Source organism: Oncorhynchus kisutch, linkage group LG14, assembly GCF_002021735.2.
Source record: "Oncorhynchus kisutch isolate 150728-3 linkage group LG14, Okis_V2, whole genome shotgun sequence".
Taxonomy (NCBI): Eukaryota; Metazoa; Chordata; class Actinopteri; order Salmoniformes; family Salmonidae; genus Oncorhynchus; species Oncorhynchus kisutch.
The window spans coordinates 88,468,055-88,480,769 of NC_034187.2; positions in this window are offsets into that span (position 1 = coordinate 88,468,055).

Here is a 12,715-nt window from a genome sequence, read left to right on the forward strand (position 1 = left end):
AATTTTGTACAGTACTAATGCAATTAGTCATTTCAGTCACGCTACGAAATGCTACCAAATAAACCACAATTCATTCATAACACTGTGAATACATAGTTCCACAGACATACTGTTGCATTTTTGTCTGGTTTGTGCAAAATCATTAAGAATAATATAAAACATGTCTGCAACCAACCAATATGAATTGGTTTAGTCTTGACCCTTGGTTGACAGTGTCTATATTATGCTGATATTTTGTATCTTTAGTGATATATTGAGTCTTTTGGAGTGTCTTATGCCTGGAATTAGCCAAGGAGGTTGTATGGTTTATTTGGTTCCTATTCTGACAGATTGATAAATTGTACATAATGACATGTATATTTAAATGTGCAACAAATGTATTTAGATTGTCAGACTCAATAACTGTATATCAATGCAAATTCAGAGGCACTTCTGAAATATTTTGGAGCACCCTCTGGCACTGGCCAGGATGAGGAGCCATCTACCTGTTGTCTTAGCCTGAGGATGAAGACACATTTGCTTCCACTTCTCCCCAGCAGGATTCCTCAGGTGGCGATACTGCACTTACTCTCCTCTCTCTCTCTCTCTCTGTAGAATATCAGCTATGGGAGATTGATTCATTCTTAAAGCACAAATGACAACAAGCATCTGGCTCAACCTGATCAAGGGAGTGAGGGAGGGAGGAGAGCGGGGAGAGGAGACAGAGAGGGAGGAGGGAGGGGGAGGAGGGGGAGGAGAGGGGGGAGAGGAGACAGAGAGGGAAGAGGGAGGAGAGGAGATGAGAGACAAGGCGAAACTGCTCTTATTCTCCTCTCTCTCTCTTTAGAAATTCTTTCGGGTGTTTATGATGGTACACCACAGTTTACCAGAACTTACACAATGTAGAGGAAGAGGAGGATCTGGAGGTTATAGGAGAGGAAGAGGAGGATCTGGAGGTTATAGGAGAGGAAGAGGAGGATCTGGAGGTTATAGGAGAGGAAGAGGAGGATCTGGAGGTTATAGGAGAGAAAGAGGAGGATCTGGAGATTATAGGAGAGGAAGAGGAGGATCTGGAGGTTATAGGAGAGGAAGAGGTGAATCTGGAGAAAGGGTTACAGGAGAGGAAGAGGAGGATATGGAGGTTATAGGAGATGAAGAGGAGGATCTGGAGGTTATAGGAGAGGAAGAGGAGGATCAGGAGGTTATAGGAGAGGAAGAGGAGGGTCAAGAGGTTATAGGAGAGGAAGAGAAGGATCTGGAGGTAAGGGTTATAGGAGAAGTAGAGGAGGATCTGGAGGTAAGGGTAATAGGAGAGGAAGAGGTGGATCTGGAGGTTATAGGAGAGGAAGGGGAGATCTGGAGGTTATAGGAGAGGAAGAGGAGGATCTGGAGGTTATAGGAGAGGAAGAGGAGGATCTGGAAGTAAGGGTTATAAGAGAGGAAGAGGAGGATCTGGAGGTTATAGGAGAGGAAGAGGAGGATCTGGAGGTTATAGGAGAGGAAGAGGAGGATCTGGAGGTTATAGGAGAGGAAGAGGAGGATCTGGAGGTTTTAGGAGAGGAAGAGGAGGATCTGGAGGTAAGGGTTCTAGGAGAGGAGGAGGAGGATCTGGATGTAAGGGTTATAGGAGAGGAAGAGGAGGATCTGGAGGTAAGGGTTATAGGAGAGGAAGAGGAGGATCTGGAGGTTATAGGAGAGGAAGAGGAGGATCTGGAGGTCATAGGAGAGGAAGAGGAGGATCTGGAGGTTATAGGAGAGGAAGAGGAGGATCTGGATGTTATAGGAAAGGAAGAGGAGGATCTGGAGGTAAGGGTTATAGGAGAGGAAGAGGAGGATCTGGAGGTTATAGGAGAGGAAGAGGAGGATCTGGAGGTTTTAGGAGAGGAAGAGGAGGATCTGGAGGTTATAGGAGAGGAAGAGGAGGATCTGGAGGTAAGGGTTCTAGGAGAGGAGGAGGAGGATCTGGAGGTAAGGGTTATAGGAGAGGAAGAGGAGGATCTGGAGGTTATAGGAGAGGAAGAGGAGGATCTGGAGGTTTTAGGAGAGGAAGAGGAGGATCTGGAGGTTATAGGAGAGGAAGAGGAGGATCTGGAGGTAAGGGTTCTAGGAGAGGAGGAGGAGGATCTGGAGGTAAGGGTTATAGGAGAGGAAGAGGAGGATCTGGAGGTTATAGGAGAGGAAGAGGAGGATCTGGAGGTAAGGGTTATAAGAGAGGAAGAGGAGGATCTGGAGGTTATAGGAGAGGAAGAGGAGGATCTGGAGATTATAGGAGAGGAAGAGGAGGATCTGGAGATAAGGGTAATAGGAGAGGAAGAGTAGGATCTGGAGGTTATAGGAGAGGAAGAGGAGGATCTGGAGATTATAGGAGAGGAAGAGGAGGATCTGGAGGTTATACGAGAGGAAGAGGAGGATCTGGAGGTAAGGGTAATAGGAGAGGAAGAGGAGGATCTGGAGGTAAGGGTTATAGGAGAGGAAGAGGAGGATCTGGAGGTAAGGGTTATAAGAGAGGAAGAGGAGGATCTGGAAGTTATAGGAGAGGAAGAGGAGGATCTGGAGGTAAGGGTAATAGGAGAGGAAGAGTAGGATCTGGAGGTTATAGGAGAGGAAGAGGAGGATCTGGAGGTCAGGGTTATAGGAGAGGAAGAGGAGGATCTGGAAGTTATAGGAGAGGAAGAGGAGGATCTGGAGGTAGGGGTTATTGGAGAGGAAGAGGAGGATCTGGAGGTAAGGGTTATAGGAGAGGAAGAGGAGGATCTGGAGGTTATAGGAGAGGAAGAGGAGGATCTGGAGGTTTTAGGAGAGGAAGAGGAGGATCTGGAGGTTATAGGAGAGGAAGAGGAGGATCTGGAGGTAAGGGTTCTAGGAGAGGAGGAGGAGGATCTGGAGGTAAGGGTTATAGGAGAGGAAGAGGAGGATCTGGAGGTTATAGGAGAGGAAGAGGAGGATCTGGAGGTTTTAGGAGAGGAAGAGGAGGATCTGGAGGTTATAGGAGAGGAAGAGGAGGATCTGGAGGTAAGGGTTCTAGGAGAGGAGGAGGAGGATCTGGAGGTAAGGGTTATAGGAGAGGAAGAGGAGGATCTGGAGGTTATAGGAGAGGAAGAGGAGGATCTGGAGGTAAGGGTTATAAGAGAGGAAGAGGAGGATCTGGAGGTTATAGGAGAGGAAGAGGAGGATCTGGAGATTATAGGAGAGGAAGAGGAGGATCTGGAGATAAGGGTAATAGGAGAGGAAGAGTAGGATCTGGAGGTTATAGGAGAGGAAGAGGAGGATCTGGAGATTATAGGAGAGGAAGAGGAGGATCTGGAGGTTATACGAGAGGAAGAGGAGGATCTGGAGGTAAGGGTAATAGGAGAGGAAGAGGAGGATCTGGAGGTAAGGGTTATAGGAGAGGAAGAGGAGGATCTGGAGGTAAGGGTTATAAGAGAGGAAGAGGAGGATCTGGAAGTTATAGGAGAGGAAGAGGAGGATCTGGAGGTAAGGGTAATAGGAGAGGAAGAGTAGGATCTGGAGGTTATAGGAGAGGAAGAGGAGGATCTGGAGGTCAGGGTTATAGGAGAGGAAGAGGAGGATCTGGAAGTTATAGGAGAGGAAGAGGAGGATCTGGAGGTAGGGGTTATTGGAGAGGAAGAGGAGGATCTGGAGGTAAGGGTTATAGGAGAGGAAGAGGAGGATCTGGAGGTTATAGGAGAGGAAGAGGAGGATCTGGATGTAAGGGTATAGGAGAGGAAGAGGAGGATGTGTTGGTCATAGGAGAGGAAGAGGAGGATCTGGAGGTTATAGGAGAGGAAGAGGAGGATCTTGAGGTTATAGGAGAGGAAGAGGAGGATCTGGAGGTAAGGGTTATATGAGAGGAAGAGGAGGATCTGGAGGTTATAGGAGAGGAAGAGGAGGATCTGGAGGTAAGGGTTATAGGATTGGAAGAGGAGGATCTGGAGGTCATAGGAGAGGAAGAGGAGAATCTGAACGTTATAGGAGAGGAAGAGGAGGATCTGGAGGTTATAGGAGACGAAGAAGAGGATCTGGAGGTAAGTGTTATAGGAGAGGAAGACGAGGATCTGGAGTTTAGGGTTATAGGAGAGAATTAGGAGGATCTGGAGGTCATAGGAGAGGAAGAGGAGGATCTGGAGGTCATAGGAGAGGAAGAGGAGGATCTGTAGGTTATAGGAAAGGAAGAGAAGGATCTGGAGGTAAGGGTTATAGGAGAGGAAGAGGAGGATCTGGAGGTTATAGGAGAGGAAGAGGAGGATCTGGAGGTTATAGGAGAGGAAGAGGAGGATCTGGAGGTTACAGGAGAGGAAGAGGAGGATCTGGAGGTTATAGGAGATTAATAGGACGATCTGGAGGTAAGGGTTATAAGAGAGGAAGAGGAGATCTGGAGGTTATAGGAGAGGAAGAGGGGGATCTGGAGATTATAGGAGAGGAAGAGGAGGATCTGGAGTTAAGGGTAATAGGAGAGGAAGAGTAGGATCTGGAGGTTATAGGAGAGGAAGAGGAGGATCTGGAGGTTAGGGTTATAGGAGAGGAAGAGGAGGATCTGGAGGTAAGGGTTATAGGAGAGGAAGAGGAGGATCTGGAGGTTATAGGAGAGGAAGAGGAGGATCTGGAGGTTATAGGAGAGGAAGAGGAGGATCTGAAGGTTATAGGAGAGGAAGAGGCGGATCTCGAGGTCATACGAGAGGAAGAGGAGGATCTGGAGTTAAGGGTTATTGGAGAGGAAGAGGAGGATCTGGAGGTAAGGGTTATAGGAGAGGAAGAGGAGGATCTGGAAGTTATAGGAGAGGAAGAGTAGGATCTGGAGGTAAGGGTTATGGGCGATGAAGAGGAGGACCTGGAGGTAAGGGTTATGGGCGATGAAGAGGAGGATCTGGAGGTTATAGGAGATGAAGAGGGCAGTAACATATCAAATAAAACGGGTAACTGCCTGGAAAAGCAGTTTGAGTGACCATGTGTTTGAGCTGTGGGAGATTGATTCATTGTAAAAGCACAAATGACAACAAGCATCTGGTTCAACCTGATCATGGTGTTTGTCCCAGATGTCACACCATTCCCTATATAGTGCACTATATTTATATTAAAAATTTAAAATAATGTAGTGCACTAAATAGGGAATAGGGTGCCATTTGGGACACCAGAAAGGACTTAGTGGAATGGAATGCATTCTCCTCACTTTCCCTTGATGAGTCCTTGATTGAAACTCTTGGTGGTTTCTGGGGACATACTTTTAACTGATTAGTTGGTTTAACACGGAGATAAATTTAGATTGTCAGTTTTATACTGTATTGGGTTGCTTGCTAAATATTTCTGATCCGGGGCTTTCCTAACGTTAGTGAGCTAGCTAATGTTAGCCACCTAGCTGGAATTTGTAACATATCATACGTTTTGCAATTTGTATCATGTTTTGCAAATTCATAACATATTAAACAAATTGTCATTTGTAAAACATATCATATGAAATGGGGGTGATGGACCTCCACAAATGAATACATACCATATGAAAAGTAACATATAATACTAAATGGAGTGTCTCGGAATGCTCTGAGACCAGGATGCTACCAAACACACGCTCATGTTCACCTTCAGCGGGCCGTGAGGTGCGAGAAAGCCAGCGCAGACCGTCGAGACCCGAAACCTGACCCTCCGCCTGCCCTGCAGGAAGTTGGGGCCGCGGTAACGAGGTATGTTACAGATTACAGTTTCCCCCCGATTACCATATTAACCCCTCGTTCCATGTGTAATAACCTAACGAGCCGGGGAGCCTGACGAGCCTGACGAGCCGGCTGAGCCTGACGAGCCAGCTGAGCCTGACGAGCCGGCTGAAGCGTGTGAGCCTGACGAGCCGGCTGAGCCTGACGAGCCGGCTGAGTCATGTGAGCCTGACGAGATGGCTGAGGCGTGGGAGCCTGATGAGCCGTCTGAGCCTGTCGAGACGGCTGAGCCTGACGAGCCTGACGAACCGGCTGAGGCATGTGAGCCTGACGAGACGGCTGAGGCGTGGGAGACTGATGAGCCATCTGAGCCTGTCGAGACGGCTGAGCCTGACGAGCCTGACGAGCCGGCTGAGCCTGATGAGCCGGCTGAAGAGTGTGAGCCTGACGAGCCGGCTGAGGCATGGAAGCCTGATGAGCCGTCTGAGCCTGTCGAGACGGCTGAGCCTGACGAGCCTGACGAGCCGGCTGAGGCATGTGAGCCTGACGAGACGGCTGAGGCGTGGGAGCCTGACGAGATGGCTGAGGCGTGGGAGCCTGATGAGCCGTCTGAGCCTGTCGAGATGGCTGAGCCTGATGAGCCTGACGAGCCGGCTGAGCCTGATGAGCCGGCTGAAGAGTGTGAGCCTGACGAGCCGGCTGAGGCATGGAAGCCTGATGAGCCGTCTGAGCCTGTCGAGACGGCTGAGCCTGACGAGCCTGACGAGCCGGCTGAGGCATGTGAGCCTGACGAGACGGCTGAGGCGTGGGAGACTGATGAGCCATCTGAGCCTGTCGAGACGGCTGAGCCTGACGAGCCTGACGAGCCGGCTGAGCCTGATGAGCCGGCTGAAGCGTGTGAGCCTGACGAGCCGGCTGAGGCATGGGAGCCTGATGAGCCGTCTGAGCCTGACGAGACGGCTGAGCCTGATGAGCCTGACGAGCCGGCTGAGGCATGGGAGCCTGATGAGCCGTCTGAGCCTGACGAGACGGCTGAGCCTGATGAGCCTGACGAGCCGGCTGAGGCATGTGAGCCTGACGAGCCGGCTGAGGCTTGGGATCCTGATGAGCCGTCTGAGCCTGACGAGACGGCTGAGCCTGACGAGCCTGATGAGCCGGCTGAGCCTGACGAACCGGCTGAAGCGTGTGAGCCTGACGAGCCGGCTGAGCCTGACGAGCCTGATGACCCGGCTGAGGCATATGAGCCTGACGAGCCGGCTGTGGCGTGGGAACCTCTCGAGCCAGCCAAGGCATCCCCGGTTCCTTCGGCAGCAGCACCCGGACCCGACATCACCAACAAAAACAAAACACTCCCTGATGCTTCTGTAACGGATGTGAAATAGCTAGCTAGTTAGCGGTGGTGCGCGCTAAATAGCGTTTCAATCGGTGACGTCACTTGCTCTTAGACCTTGAAGTAGTGGCTCAGCAAGGGCCGCGGCTTTTGTGGAGTGATGGGTAACGATGCTTCGTGGGTGACTTTTGTTGATGTGTGCAGCGGGTTCCTGGTTCGCGCCCGGGTATGGGCGAGGGGGCGGTCTAAAGTTATACTGTTACATTGATGCTGTTGACCCGGATCACTGGTTGCTGCGGAAAAGGAGGAGGTCAAAAGGGGTGTGAGTGTAACGGATGTGAAACGGCTAGCTTAGTTAGCGGTGGTGCGCGCGAAATAGCGTTTCAATCGGTGACGTCACTTGCTCTGAGACCTTGAAGTAGTAGTTCCCCTTGTTCTGCATGGGCCGCGGCTTTTGTGGAGTGATGGGTAACGATGCTTCATGGGTGACTGTTGTTGATGTGTGCAGAGGGTTCCTGGTTCACGCCCGGGTATGAGCGAGGGGGCGGTCTAAAGTTATACTGTTACACTTCCAACATTGGTGTCAGCATTCTGTAAGGACAGACGTTGGGAGATGAGTAGCAAGTACAGGGAGTGAATATGTAATAAATAACAGACATGTTGTCCAGGTCCTGAGGCCCCAAACCATCACACTACCATCACCATGCTGACCCCAAACGTTTATTTATTTAGTCAGTTAAGAACAAAGTCTTATTTACGAAGACGGCCTACCACAGCCAAACCCTAACCCGGACAAAACTGGGCCAATTGTACGCCGCTCTATGGGACTCCCAATCAAGGCCGGTTGTGATACAGCCTGGAATCGAACCAGGGTCTCGGGAGCACAAGAAGCGCAGTTCCAGACCACTGTATGATCATGGTCTCCGTAGCCCGGAGCTGTAGGACAGTGCATGCTGCATTTATGTTCCCCCAGAAGATGACGGTTACATTTGAGTTTCAACTCCAAGGGGAATATTATAGACAGTTAATGAAGGCTGGAAACACTGATAACCTGTAGCACATACAGTACACACACACACATACACACACACACACACACACACACACACACACACACACACACACACACACACACACACAGTATTAGGTGTCATTGACGAGGAGCTGAAACCTACCGGACGAGAAGCTGAAACCCTACCAGACGAGAAGCTGAAACCTACCAGACGAGAAGCTGAAACCCTACCAGACGAGAAGCTGAAACCATACCAGACGGGAAGCTGAAACCCTACCAGACGAGAAGTTGAAACCTACCAGACAAGAAGCTGAAACCATACCAGACGAGAAGCTGAAACCTACCGGACGAGAAGCTGAAACCCTACTGGACGAGGAACTGAACACCTACCAGATGAGGAGCTGACACCTACCAGATGAGGAGCTGACACCTACCAGACGAGGAGCTGAACACCTACCAGACGAGGAGCTGACACCTACCAGATGAGAAGCTGAACACCTACCAGATGAGGAGCTGACACCTACCGGACGAGGAAATTACACCTACCAGACGAGGAGCTCACACCTACCAGACGAGAAGCTGAACACCTACCAGATGAGAAGCTGACACCTACCAGACCAGGAGCTGAACACCTACCAGACGAGAAGCTGAACACCTACCAGACGAGGAGCTGACACCTACCAGACGAGGAGCTGAACACCTACCAGATGAGAAGCTGACACCTACCAGACCAGGAGCTGAACACCTACCAGACGAGAAGCTGAACACCTACCAGACGAGGAGCTGACACCTACCGGACGAGGAGCTGAACACCTACCAGACGAGGAGCTGAACACCTACCAGACGAGGAGCTGACACCTACCAGACGAGGAGCTGAACACCTACCAGACGAGGAGCTGACACCTACCGGACGAGGAGCTGAACACCTACCAGACGAGGAGCTGAACACCTACCAGACGAGGAAATGACACCTACCAGACGAGGAGCTGACACCTACCAGACGAGGAGCTGACACCTACCAGACGAGATGCTGACACCTACCAGACGAGGAGCCGAACACCTACCGGACAAGGAGCTAACACCTACCAGACGAGGAGCTGAACACCAACCAGACGAGGAGCTGACACCTACCAGGCGAGGAGCTAACACCTACCAGACGAGGAGCTGAACACCTACCGGACGAGGAGCTGAACACCTACCAGACGAGGAGCTGACACCTACCAGACGAGGAGCTGAACACCTACCAGAGGAGGAGCTGAACACCTACCAGACGAGGAGCTGAACACCTACCGGACGAGGAGCTGAACACCTACCGGACGAGGAGCTGAACACCTACCGGACGAGGAGCTAACACCTACCAGACGAGAAGCTGAAACCCTACCAGACGAGAAGCTGAAACCTACCAGACGAGAAGCTGAAACCCTACCAGACGAGAAGCTGAAACCATACCAGACGGGAAGCTGAAACCTTACCAGACGAGAAGTTGAAACCTACCAGACAAGAAGCTGAAACCATACCAGACGAGAAGCTGAAACCTACCGGACGAGAAGCTGAAACCCTACCGGACGAGGAACTGAACACCTACCAGACGAGGAGCTGACACCTACCAGATGAGGAGCTGACACCTACCAGACGAGGAGCTGAACACCTACCAGACGAGGAGCTGACACCTACCAGACGAGAAGCTGAACACCTACCAGATGAGGAGCTGACACCTACCAGACGAGACGCTGACACCTACCAGACGAGAAGCTGAACACCTACCAGACGAGAAGCTGACACCTACCAGACCAGGAGCTGAACACCTACCAGACGAGAAGCTGAACACCTACCAGACGAGGAGCTGACACCTACCAGACGAGGAGCTGAACACCTACCAGACGAGGAGCTGACACCTACCGGACGAGGAAATGACACCTACCAGACGAGGAGCTGACACCTACCAGACGAGGAGCTGACACCTACCAGACGAGACGCGGACACCTACCAGACGAGGAGCCGAACACCTACCGGACAAGGAGCTAACACCTACCAGACAAGGAGCTGAACACCAACCAGACGAGGAGCTGACACCTACCAGGCGAGGAGCTAACACCTACCAGACGAGGAGCTGAACACCTACCGGACGAGGAGCTGAACACCTACCAGACGAGGAGCTGACACCTACCAGACGAGGAGCTGAACACCTACCAGACGAGGAGCTGACACCTACCAGACGAGGAGCTGAACACCTACCGGACGAGGAGCTGAACACCTACCAGATGAGGAGCTGAACACCTACCAGACGAGGAGCTGAACACCTACCGGACGAGGAGCTGAACACCTACCAGACGAGGAGCTGAACACCTACCGGACGAAGAGCTAACACCTACCAGACGAGGAGCTGAACACCTACCGGACGAGGAGCTGAACACCTACCGGACGAGGAGCTGAACACCTACCAGACGAGGAGCTGACACCTACCGGACGAGGAAATGACACCTACCAGACGAGGAGCTGACACCTACCAGACGAGGAGCTGACACCTACCAGGCGAGGAGCTAACAGACTGGCTGGCTGGCTGGCTGGCTGGCTGGCTGCTCACTGACAATCACCATCAACTTCAACATCACGTCGTCGTGGAAATGAGGTTAAGCTCTGAATAATAATAATAATAATAATGAAAGACGAAAGAAGACAGATGACTGGCTGCCCGAATAGAAGAATACAGATGAATGGCTGCCTGACTAGAAGAAGACAGATGACTGGCTGCCCGACTAGAAGAAGACAGATGACTGGCTGCCTAACTAGAAGAAGACAGATGACTGGCTGCCTGACTAGAAGAAGACAGATGACTGGCTGCCTGACTAGAAGAAGACAGATGACTGGCTGCCCGACTAGAAGAAGACAGATGACTGGCTGCCTAACTAGAAGAAGACAGATGACTGGCTGCCTGACTAGAAGAAGACAGATGACTGGCTGCCTGACTAGAAGAAGACAGATGACTGGCTGCCAGACTAGAAGAAGACAGATGACTGGCTGCCTGACTGGTAGATGTCAGATGACTGGCTGCCAGACTATTAGAAGACAGATGACTGGCTGCCTGACTATTTGTTGATGTGAGATGACTGGCTGTCAGACTAGAAGGAGACAGATGACTGGCTGCCTGACTAGAAGAAGACAGCTGCTGAACACAAACTGAGTGGTCTATTGTTAGAAGATTTTTTGTTGTCTGAGTGAGGGAAATTGTAACCTCTACTCACCCGCTCTCTGGCGCTACTAACCACCGGTCCTGGTACCCAATTTTATGCACACCTGGCAACCCTCATTACGCACACCTGGCAACACTCATTACGCACACCTGGCAGCCCATCGTGAGGCAAACCTGGCAACCCATCATGAGGCACACCCGGCAACCCATCGTGAGGCATACCAGGCAACACTCATTACGCACACCTGGCAACCCATCGTGAGGCACACCTGGCAACCCTCATTACACACACCTGGCAACCCATCGTGAGGCACACCTGAACTCCATCACTACCCTGATTACTCCCCCTTTATCTGGCACTCTCTAGCATCACTCTTCAGGCAGTATTGGTTCAGTTTATGTCCAGATGTATCTCTTGTTTTGTGACTCTCCATGTCCGTTATTAATAAACCATCTGCACCTGCTTCCTGACTCCCTGTGTCAGGAATGTTGTAAAGTAAGAGGATTCAATGTATTTTCAAAGATGAGACATTGAAGATTATAATAAATACTGTTTTGTCATACAAGCCAAACACCCATTAGTCCAGATTTGCACTTCACTTTTCCATATCATAAAGCCATGTAGTATAGTAGTGTCAATGTTCACCAGGCAGCGGTGAATTGGCCATCTGGCCATTATAGCCAATACTGTCCGATGAAGTATTTCGTCTTCTCCTTTAGTCTAATAATTATTCCATAATCTCCAAATGGTTCCTTTTTGATGGATAATGTTTGCTCTATAAATGTTTTATGTTCTAAATCTAGAAGGTGACAGGAAGGAAATTAAACCCGGGGTGCTATAAACAACAAAAATACATTTGGAGATTTGCATATTTTAATAAACTAATGTTAGAATTAAGCAACCATTAAGCCTTTAAACACTCATTGGACAATAATTGTACAAATAAAATTCCTTTTATGGCAGAGTTGACATGAATCCAATTAGTTGCATTTTCAAAACAATATATAAAAATTTTTGGACTTTGTTCCTTAACATGCGTGGTAGCTGATTCTTTGGTCTATCAAAATATATAGTTCAAATTTTCTTCATATTAAAGACAAATATTTGCGGGAAAAAAGTTGATTGTCCCTTTGTTCAAGAATCCCTGAGCTCTAAAACAGCAACGTTTTCTCTCAGCCTCACGGCAAAATGTACACAAGAAGGACTAGCTATAATATTGCACTTTTCTTTTTTTAAATGGTAAATGTTTTTTCCAGGGCAAACTGCTCTACGCCACTGGTGTGTGTGTGTGTGTGTGTGTGTGTGTGTGTGTGTGTGTGTGTGTGTGTGTGTGTGTGTGTGTGTGTGTGTGTGTGTGTGTGTGTGTGTGTGTGTGTGTGTGTGTGTGTGTGTGTGTGTGTGTGTGTGCGTGCGTGCGCATACATGCATGTTTGTGTTGTGAAAGATGGCTCTGCCGGTGCAATTTCATTACATTAGTCAGGAGCCAGACAGCCAGTGAGCCAGTCAGCCACACACACACAGCTCTCTGAACTAAATGGCCAAGTGATGGGAGAATGTG